Source organism: Vulpes vulpes, chromosome 8 (genome assembly GCF_048418805.1).
Source record: "Vulpes vulpes isolate BD-2025 chromosome 8, VulVul3, whole genome shotgun sequence".
Classification (NCBI taxonomy): domain Eukaryota; kingdom Metazoa; phylum Chordata; class Mammalia; order Carnivora; family Canidae; genus Vulpes; species Vulpes vulpes.
In genome coordinates this window covers 25608056-25617484 of record NC_132787.1, presented here as the reverse complement: position 1 = coordinate 25617484, position 9429 = coordinate 25608056, and the positions used below count along the sequence as shown (strand labels likewise).

The 9429-nt window shown below is 46.7% G+C and overlaps 1 pseudogene; it reads left to right on the top strand.

Annotated features, from left to right (window-relative positions):
* The first annotated feature begins 7225 nt into the window (after nt 1-7225).
* On the top strand, nt 7226-9011 carry LOC112917478 (cationic amino acid transporter 3 pseudogene; annotated as a pseudogene).
* The last annotated feature ends 418 nt before the right edge of the window (nt 9012-9429 follow it).

Below are 9429 nucleotides of genomic sequence, written 5' to 3'. Positions count from 1 at the left end.
ATGAGTGGGAAGTATCAGAGAGATAGAACATGAGAGACTCCTACCTCTGGGAAGGAACAATGTGTGGTGGAAAGGGAGGTGAATGGGGCGTGGGGTGACTGGGTGTGGGGCACTGAGTGGGGCACCTGATGGGATGAGCACTGGGTGTTATGCTATATGCTGGCAAATTGAACTCCAATAAAAAAAATAAAATAAAATAAAAATAGATCCAGTTAAATATTTGCTCTAGATATTACTGCAGATCTAATGCTAACATCTAATAATAATAGTTATTATAATGATGGTAATAATTCTTATTAATATGATAATAATGATAATAATTATTATTATTCTCAGTCTTGGTTTGTGCAAAAGTTGAAAAATGAGAGAAACCACTGCAGTAGTAATGAATGTACAACCTCTCCTCCGGAGAAAGAGATGTAAAGACCACATATCTTCCCTGAAAGGTTGGATTAAAAAGCTGAAGTAACCAAATTCAGCTAAGACATAAAAATAAATATTCTAACTTATCACCCAGGAACCTTCTGAGAGTAACTTTACCAAATCAATCATTTACCAGGTATCCTCTCAACTATTATTTCACTTTGTACTATATTCTGTTTGCAGTTGTTACGAGAAGTCTTTGTTTCCCTTTCTAATATAAAAGTCCTTAGGGTAAAATCTGCGTCATGTTCTCTCAATAAGGCTAGAAACCCTAATTATCCAAGTAAATATTTCTAGGTGCAAACAACTTGAAAGCATGACAGCCCCCAAAGTGTCTGCTAATTAGACCAAGAGGAAACAACAGACACCTCCTCCAACTCATCTACCTACCCTATCACCTTCAGCACCTCCCAACTCCCATCCCAGTCTGGCAGCGGCTGATTTCCAAATCAGTGAAAACCCACCCTGATGCAGACTAACATGCTCCACACCAAAGGTATGTAGACAAAATCCATATGCCAGATGTAGACCAAATCTATGCAGATGCAGACCAAAACACTTTTGCTTCCTCCCCACAATATCTACGGAGTCCCTGCTACATGCAATGCCACATTAGTTTCATTGCACAATTATTTGGGTAAACAATCCGATAGCCGGAGCTTCTCTAGAGCTGTATAGACTCCAGATGATCTTGTATCATTCTGGGATGGCTGTGCACAGATGCCTTTTCTTAGTGCCTCTGTGATAACTTCAGAGAAGACAAAGACAAATGCAAAGTTCCGTATTTGTTATTTGACTCATTTCCAGCTATACAGTCAGACACAATCCAGTTTTGGAAATTCTTAACATTTCTTTCATGCCAAACCAAGATGACCATCTTGACACTGCATACAACATGGCTGGCTGCATGGAAAGGCTGACTATTTCTCTGGTTATCTTCCTTCATATCTTTAAATGCGTTCTTCTGTCCTCCCCTGTAAGGACTCAGCTCTGTCTCTGTCCTCCCTTACCAGACTGTGCTTGGGTTACCTCATAACCTTGGGTGGCAGGCAGCTTCACACCACCACCTGCTCCTTTGAAAAATGGTTTGTTTTGTTTTGTTTTATTGCAGGAAAGACACTAGATCATCCAGTCATTTGAAAGTTGTATCATGCCTCAAAGTTCTGAGCTCTTCTCCAAATATAAATCCATATGAGTTCTCCACAAAAGACCCATTAGCCTCACCCCAGCTCAGGCAACATAATCTACAACAATCTACAATCTCCCAGGGTGAGACTAACCAGCCTCTGTTACCATTCTTTAAGGGACACTCTTTCTCCCTCTTACTAGCTCTTTCTCATCCCCATCCTGCTTTGTGATTTCTGTGATAATCAAAGAAAAAATGAACAAGAATAAACCAAGTGAATATAATCCAAAGATCATATTTATCAATTTGGAACATACTTGGTAAAGAAACTGACCATTCGGGATCCCTGGGTGGCGCAGCGGTTTGGCGCCTGCCTTTGGCCCAGGGCGCAATCCTGGAGACCCGGGATTGAATCCCACGTCGGGCTCCCGGTGCGTGGAGCCTGCTTCTCCCTCTGCCTGTGTCTCTGCCTCTCTCTCTCTCTTTGTGTGACTATCATAAATGAATAAAAATTAAAAAAAAAAGAAAATGACCATTCCACATAATTTTTGCTTTAACTAAAATTAAAATGAATCTGCCTTCTGGAAGCACATAACACATATCAATTGATAATGGAGAGAAGGAGACCAAGAACTGCTAGAGAGCAAGAGAAAGAAAACCTAGAAATTAACATTTGCCACATGGAATGCAAAAAACAGGGGGCATTCATGAATAAGTATTGTCTTGGCTTCTAGTGTTGGCCTACTGCCAACAGTGTACACAATAACAGTTTAAGACTCCAAGAACCTTCAAAATTAAATAGGTGCAAATAAGTTTTGTGATAACAGCCAACTGCCTCTTGGTGACTCAGTGTTTTAATGGCCACTAAAACCTTGGTAATCTTTCCGCCTACATTCTGATCCAGCCTATAATCCATCACCACCACACTTTTTAAAATTAGGTAAGAAAGGAAGGGAGATCCCTTTAGCAGCTACAAATAATAGATATTTAGCTCCTTGAGCCTGAAGGAAGAAGCCCCTCAAGTCCTTTCTGGTAATGGGTGACCACCTTATCAAACTGGACCTGCTATTCCACAAATTTCACACCAATGTCTTCTCTAAGAAGACATGAGAAGAGACTTTCTGAAACTCCAGTGAGGGAGCAAGGCAAAACATGGAGAAGGCAGTAACACCCAGTGGAAAAAAATCTTCATTCATTCCAGGAATATATCTAAGCATACTATGTGCTAGGCCCTGTGGGAGAGGCAAAGATGAAGAAAGTAAGCTGTGCACCAGGTCAGAAAGGAAAGGAGGGCAGGGCAAACAGTGGGAGGATGCTAGAGGAGAAGCTCCAAGGAATAACCTCCCTTAACTCAAATTTTGCTCATCAGAGCTGAGAACCTTTCTGTTCTGGAGAAGAACAGAGTGTAGGTCTCCAAATTCCTCTGACCCCAGCAAACATACCTGCTTTTCCCAAACTCACAAGGTAGTGGTCTACACCAGCCCTATCCAAGTCTAGCTCTGGTGCCATGAAATACCCTCTGCTTAAACCCCACAGGGCTTCTATAGCCAGTGGTGCTCCAAGCCCAGTCTTCTTCCTCTCTGACTCTGTCTCAGTTTTTCTGCTAACTCTATTAACAGCAGAAATCACTTACCCAGGGGCTTTTTCTGCCTCCGAGGAGAAACACTTGGGATGAAAGAGCAAGACAAACCCATGGACAGGGAAGGAGCTTGGCCAACCAGAATCAGGCTTGGAGTGGAGCCTAGAGAGGCCCTCATTGAGTTGAGGCCCTGGGGAGGTAAGATCTTGAGGAGAAGGGGCCTCAGGAAGTCTGAGTACTAACCAGGCTGGGCCTCAGGTTGTTGAGGCCAAAGGGCAAAATGGGCCTGGGAAGGAAGTGAAAGTAGGAAGGAGGTGGCTTAGCTTGAATGGTGGAGGAAGACTAGAGGGGGACAATGGAAGACCATTGGGGCCCTGCATGGTGAGGAAGTCGACTAAAGGTTTAAATGGGGCTTTGCTGGAGACTTTGCTGACAGCAAGATGTGAATGTGGAAGGAAAAAAGTTCTCCAGGGTCCTGGGCATGGAGGAAGTACTGGCTATTAGAAGGAGAGTGTGGAGAGCTTGATGGAGCTCAGGGTATGGAGGCCAGTCCCAGATCCAGCTCAAAAGCTCACTCAGCAGTCCTGTGAACAAGCACAGAAGCAACCCTCCCGACCCCCAGCTGCCTCTCCCAGAATCTCCTACAGGTTCCTCTAAAACCACCAACCATCCTGGCCCCTCAGCCACGTTTCCAATGATACCAGGAATAAAACTAGAGAATAGACTTAAGCATCCCCAAAGGGATGTCCTGAGACAGTCACTCAGTGTTCATAGCATATTCTGAATGAATGTGCATTAAGCCTTGTGCTGGTGGAAGTAAGATATAGTCCCTGCCTATAGATTGCTCTGCTCTAGCCAATCACAATGTAAGGCTTCCAAGACCCTGAAACAGTGATCAAAGGAAGGGACCTCATCCTTCCCAGAGTGTTAATCTTCAAACAGAGGTAAGACCTCCCAGAGATGGAGAAAGTAGGGCCTATTTAGACACCCAGGGCTGAATGCACACGTGATAGTCCCACAAGCAATGGGTCTCAAGGAAAGTGGAACAACTGCCTCTACTTGATAGTCACAAGATTCATTTAAATCATAAATTATGTGCCTTAAAGACAGAGGTGGAGGTGGAGGGAGGGGAGAGAAGGGGAGCAACAGGTCCCTAAAGGAACAGAGTCTATACTAACTATATAATCACAGACCTTTGAACATAGAGCAGAAAGAACTACCCCAGATCTTGGTAAGAACCTCCACCTGAGGAAAACCTACGGGAAAAATGAGTGGGAAAAATTAGAGATGGAGACAAACCATGAGAGTCTCCTAACTCTGGGAAACAAACAAAGGGTAGTGGAATGGGAGGTGGGCGGGGAGATGGGGTAACTGGGTGACAGGCATGGAGGAGGCACTTGATGGGATGAGCACTGGGTGTTATACTATATGATGGCAAATGAGACTGTAATAATAATAATAATAATAATAATAATAATAATAATAATAACAAAAACCCTACAGATCCACGGCCCCCGTTCTAACACATCTCCAGGGAGCAGGGACCAGGGGCCCTGACTGAGCACCTCCTGTGTTCCAGGCACTCTGCTGGGGAGGGGGTGATGGTCCAGCCTAGACCACAGAGCCAGGATTCCTAGAGGCAGAGGAGCCTGGCAAGACTGGCAGGAGGGCTGTGATGACAGGAAAGTAGGAGAGGGGCAGCTGGGTGTGTGATCTGTGTCTGCTCCCAGGTCCTAGGTGGTCTTCCCTGCCTCAAGCTGGGATTGTCCCAGATGTGCCTCTGCTTGAGGGAAAGAAGGGCAGGTGCAGGAGAGGGTCTGGGTATCCTGCATCTGGTCCCCAGAACAATCCCTTCCCCTTCTCCTATGGTACTCACTGCCTAATGGGGTGAGGGCGGAAGGTTGGAGGAAAAACCAAATCCCACAAATAATCACCAGATAAAGAAATGATGTGGCCCAGGGCGGGGAGAATAGGGAGGATGCATTATTGGGCCATAAATGCCTCATCAAGGAGGTACACAACATGGTGAAATCTGTTGGTTCTGTCCATTCCTGGTGATTTCTCTTGAAGTCTCTGAACCTTGAAGGGGAGGAGGGAATAGAGGGGGACACAAGAGTGTGAGCCAGAGACCGGCATAGAGACTGAGAGACAAGGAGATGAGAGAAGCAGGGAGAGCTCTGGAAGGGACGGTAAAGAGGGACCAGGGATGGGGGAGGCAGCACAGAATATTGACAGGGGACATGCAGGGGGGAGACACTGGCTCCCAGGGTGAGACTCACACAGATGTGAGGGGAAGAGAGACCCTGAGGGAGGGACACAGGCAGGAAGACTGCTGAAGAAGGAGCTGAGGGCAGACCCAGTCCTGGGAAACCTCAGACCACAGAACATCTGGAGTCAGGCCCTGAGTCAGACATATCTGCTTCCAGAGGTGAAGGTGAAGGAGGCCACGATGGAAGGAAGAAGCCAGGGCTGCAGGGAGGAGGTGGGGGAGCAGACAGGGAGAGAGAAGGAGGCAGGTGTGCAGCAGGAGGGGGAGCCAGGCCAGGGAGGGGGTTGCAGAGTGGCTCCAGGAGCCTCTGCCCTCCCTCCTGGCTCCTGCTGAGCCCGGGTCCCTGCCACAACCTGCTGCTGCTGGATGGGCCCAGAGAGCTGACAGGGCCAGGCTGCTGCCAGGGCTGCCCCAGGCTCCCTCCTGTGCCCACTTGGTCCCAGGGGCCCTACGTGGATATAGACACTGCATCCCCTGCCCGCCCCCCACCCCAGAATGCCTGCATCAAAAGAGGCCTGAGCTCATCCCTAATATCTCAGATTTTATACAGCCTGGCACACACACAATGGAGTTGGGGGAGAAGGAAAAAGAGAAATTGAGGCAGGCAGGAAAGGGAGGTGACCAGCTCTGGTGAAGGTACTCGGACAGCCTGGTTAGGGATCTCATGGAGGAAAGAGAGGAGGTAAAGTCCAGGAATATTTTTCATTGAGAACTAAAGAACAGTCACACACACAGTGTGAGAAAAATAACACACGAGTGACTGTCCTTTAATTTGGAGTCAGCAGTGTAGACACCTGAGCAGTCAGGATCAATGCCTTTAAGCAGCTACTCGCTAAGGGCTCCCACAAGTGTATGTATGAAATCCACAAAAGGAGAAACTGAGGTAGAGAATAGAGACCTGGAGGCCAGGGTACATGCTTGAATCTAGGTTATAAGGGACCAGGGATGAAGCACCCAGCCAAGTATGTGAAGACCTAAGACAGCACGGCAAGCTGGCCCCTGCCTTCTCCCCCCAGGTTTTCTCACAACTGTGCCGAGACCAGCTCCCCCAGCTCTTCACAGGGCCAGGGGAGACCCTGAGAACATTGACCCAAGCAACCTAAAGGAGAATTGTTCTCCCCATCCACTGCTCTGTCAGCCACATGTGAAGGTCCCAGAGCCAGATGTGTGATTACAGCTGGAGTTCAAGGAGGGAAGGTGCAGGGGAACCTTCCAGAGAACTCATGCAGAGAAGACCACGGAGCAAAACCCAATGTAATTCGCAGTCCCATGGACACTTTGAAGTGTAATCAATTTCAGAATGTCCAGAGTTAACAAAAATTAAGGCCAGGAGCTGGTAGGTAATCACATTTCTCCTCCATGTTGAACATTTTACCCTCCTAGTCGACCATGGACACATGTTTTGAGGAAATACATGAAAGCAGATCCTAGAAATCTTTAAAATGTGCAAAGTTGTTTTGCATAAATTTCATTTTCTCCTCAATAACAGGCTACAGAAGCAGACACTAGTGCTGCTATTTTACAGATAATAAAACTAAGGCACAGAGAGAGTAAGTAACTCACCTCAAGTCATAAAACAGGTGAAGGAACAGCAGAGTCATATGACCACACTGTGGGGCCCCTCATGAACTTTCTGCCCTGGGAAGCAGCCAGGCTTGGGGCCCAGGTGTGGAAGGGACAAGGGACTCCCCAGAGCACAAAACACCTGCCTCCTGGGGCCCTTCTCAGCATATCCTGTTCAGCCTCACTGAACCAGATCTAACACTCTTGGCTCCCAGAGGTTGCTACAGCTCTCTGAACCTTAGAATCTTCTTCAATTCCAGCTAGAATGCTGCATCAAGCACTCCGCAAGTTTGATGAAAAGTTGGTACACAGACGTCTGCTGGAACAAAAAGTCCATGAGTTTAAATCTGTTAGAAGCCTGAGCACTCTGGATTTAGTGGCCCTGGGTGTGGGCCGCACAGTGGGGGTTGGTGTGTATTTCCTGGTTGCTGAGGTGGCTAGTAGTCAAGTAGGACCGGCCACTGTGATATGCTTCTTGGTGGCTGGCCTAACCTCGTTATTGGCTGGGCTGTGCTATGCAGAGTTTAGCGCCCGGGTTCCGCATTCTGGTTCCGCATATCTCTATTGTTTTGTCACTGTAGGTGAACTCTGGGCATTCATCACCGGTTGGAACCTCATCCTCTCCTTTTTTATTGATACAGTCGTTGTGATCCAGGCCTGGACCTTAATTTTTGACTACCTGATTAGAAACCAGATACCTGAGAGTATCTCAGAGCACATTCCCCAAGTCTTAACAGATAATCTAATCTACTTTATTTTGGTCCTTGGGTTTTTTTCTCTTAGAATTTCAAAGAGTGGCTTATCATAAGTTCTTCATAGTTTTAAACTGTTCACATCAGTGAAGCTTTTGCTTCTCAGTTTTGTCATCATCTCTCGCTTCGTTAAGGGGGGACCTGCACAACTGGAAGCTCACAAAAGAGGATTACGTAAAGGATGGACTCAATGACACCTCTGGCCTGGGCTCTCTGGGCTCTGGAGGAGTCACACCGTTTGGCTTCCAGAGGATTCTCCAAGGAGCAGCTACCTGTTTCTATGCTGTTTTAGGTTTCAGCGTTCTTGTTATCAGAGTCAAAGAATAGTACATGCCTGAGCGTTCCATCCCCATGGGCATTGTTATTTCACTGCTCACCTGCTTCTTGGTGTATTTTGGTGTCTCTGCAGCACTTACACTTATGGTGCCTTACTACCAGCTCCGACCTAGGAGCACCTTGCCTGAGGCATTTCTCCATATTGGGTGGGACCTTGCCTAGTATGTTGTAGCTGTTGCAATTTTCTGTAATATTTTTATCAACATGTATTGGAACTTTACGTTCCCCATACGTTTTGTGATACACATGATGGCAAAGGATGGCCTCCTGTTCCCTGTGCTTGCCAAGGTCATCACTGGCACATACACCCACTTGGTGTCCAGCATATTCATTTATGTTATTGCAGTAATTATATTATTCTTCTTTGAATTCACTGATCTCTTGGACCTCAGGTCAATTGCGACCCTGCTATCTTATTCCTTGGTAGCTTTTTGTGTTCTCATCATCAGGTATCAGCCTGAGACGAGGAATAAAGAAAACGAAGCAGAGGAGCAAGAGGAGAATGAGCGAAATGAAGCAGAGGTGCAAGAGGAGAACCCATCTGCAGCAGAGACGCTAACTCTACGGGGACTATTTTTTCCAGGCAGCCCCACCCCCACTCCACTCTCTGGCCGAGTTGTCTATGTTTGCTCCTCACTGCTTGTTCTGCTGCTGATTGTTCTTTGCCTGGTGCTGGCCCAGTGGCCAGGTTGGCTTTCTGGAGACCCAGGGTGGATCACAGTGGTTGTGCTGCTCCTGGTGGTCATCACTGGGATCATTGGGATCATCTAGAGACAGCCACAGAGCTCCCATCTGCCTCATTTTAAGGTACCTGGTCTGCCTCTCCTCCCACTCCTGAGCATCTTTCTGAATGTTTGCCTTATGATGCAGATGACAGCTGGCACCTGGGCCCGATTTGGTGCCTGGATGCTGACTGGGTTTGTTATCTACTTCGCCTATGGGATCCAGCACAGCCTTAAGTGATCAAACCATAGACCTTGAATTCAGCACTGCCAGTACATTTTTGGTTTGATATCATCACGCCTGAATGCAGTCTGGTTCCCTACACAGTAATCGGGAGTACTTTTGAGCACATGGGAATCTAGGGCTCCTATGAGATATTGGTGTGAAAATACTAGTAGAATTCCATATTTATGGTAGCGTGAAGGATGTGACTTTGCTCTTTCTCCTCTTTTTTTTTCCTTTCTACTCTTTGTGTCTATATTGCTTACTGACTTTTACAAAATTAGTATTAAAAGAAGCTTGAAGGCATTTTCCTCTTCTTTCATTAAATATCCACTAGTAAAGGATGTAGCTAGCTGTTTCAGTCAGTATAACATGACTCTTGATCTCAGTCTGGTGAGTGTGATTACCACAGTAGCTGTAGCGACTGAGAAAATAT